Raw genomic sequence first — 1,978 nt, forward strand, 5'->3', positions numbered from 1 at the left:
AGAAGATGTTTTTGGCAATCAATTAAACTTTTCAACGATAACCTTCTTCACATTTAACAAGCTAGTAAATTCTGAAAGTAACAGAATTGAGCCATTTCCTGTTTCAACGTTGATCACTATAGAGCGAAAACGATAATAGATAGTAAGAAGCAGTTTTCGGCAATCGATAAAGCGTTCCAGGAGTAACTTTCATCTTCGTACTTAACACCCTAGTAAAAAGGAAGTGTAGAAATCACCTATAACTTCCGGTTTCAATTTAATTTACATAGAGCATAAACTATAAGATATAGGGAGAAGCAGTTTTATGGAATCAATTTAACACTGTGGGAACAGGTAAGTCATTATCTCTCTTAAACTCCAAACCGGAAGTAGCAAAATCCAACGCAATAGATCAACGCAAGTGTTGATCGCAATAGATTAGAAAAGATAACAGATAAGGAGAAGCGGTTTTCTATAATTTTTTAGTGTCCCAAGAATATGTTCTATCTCGACTCTATCCTTTATACTAAAAGCAGAAGTGGCATATATCAATCACTTCCGGTTATAACTTGAGTGTTATAGATTGGAGAGCTAGAAGGGATTTTATGTAATTCATTAAGTACCGCAGGAGTGTATTCCATCTTGACAGTAATCTCTGTATTAATACCAGAACTGAAAGAAATACTATACAAATTCCGGTATCCATATTAATTGAGAACATATTACATAAAATCCTCTTTACGGATTTTACTAGAGTTTATTTTTAAATTAAATACTAGCCGGATGTTTACTAAATTTTGTGAGCTACTAGCCCATTCCCTGAGGAATAAGTACAGGCATATTCTGTGGTCAAACTCGGCCAAGAACAGGGTGGACGCGGGTTGCATTTCATACCTTATTTCTCGACAACTACTTAATTAGCCAGCAGCATTTTCTTGATAACTATTGGCCGAATCGGAACAAAATTCGGTGGTGGGCAGCCCTCAACCTAATTAAGATCTCTACATTTACTGGTCGAGTTTGGCCAGGTTTTGGGCTTGATTTGCGTGTGGTAATTTATTTCTCGGTAATCTCTTGTCAGATCCAATCTAAAGGATTTGCCATTACAGAAAGCCGCTCGTAACTATTTATCGATTTTGCTTTATAGTGTTCAACGTAAAACCAGAAATGGTTTATTTCTACCACTTTCGGTTGGTAACGAAAGGAGATGAAAAATATTCTTGAAATGCTTAATCGATCGCCGAAAACCGTTTTTGTTTTATAGTGGTCAACGTTAAAACTTGGAAAAGGTTGATTTCTACCACTTTCGGTTTATGGATCACTTCAATTAACTAGCTCCTCCGAAATAATTACTCTACCCATAATTTGCAAATAAATAAATAAATAAATAAAATAAAATAAAAATTTGCTTTCTTTTAAGAGCTATCGTGCGCAGTAACTTAGTCGCAGCAGCTATCGTGTTCTATTATTATTATTATTATTATTATTATTATTATTATTATTATTATTATTATTATTATTATTATTATTATTATTATTATTAAAGTATTCTACCTGTTGCCAGGTCCTGGGACTAATGGGAGATGTGAGTGTGATTGTGTGTTTTCTTAGGTTCTGGTCTGGAAATTCTTCTTTCACCTTTCTCGGTCTTCAGCTTCCTCTTTTTATTCTCAATATTTGATACCATTTTTCAAATCATCGACCAACTGCATTCTTCTTACTTTCGACTTTTCTCTTCCTCAGTGGGTTAAGAAAAGCTAATACGTTTTAATCTGGTTCCTTGTAATTATTACCAGACTGCAGTTTCCTCCATCTATTTTTGAATACTATTTTTAAGAAATTGAATTATTATTATTATTATTATTATTATTATTATTATTATTATTATTATTATTATTATTATTATTGCGTCTATGTTCTGTTATTCTTTTAACTGTTAGAGGAAACGTTCATTTTTTCTACAGTCTCACTTTATCTATAATGCTACTTCGGTATTATA

Source organism: Thermobia domestica, chromosome 5 (genome assembly GCF_964235325.1).
Source record: "Thermobia domestica chromosome 5, izTheDome1.hap1.1, whole genome shotgun sequence".
In the NCBI taxonomy this organism is placed as follows: Eukaryota; Metazoa; Arthropoda; class Insecta; order Zygentoma; family Lepismatidae; genus Thermobia; species Thermobia domestica.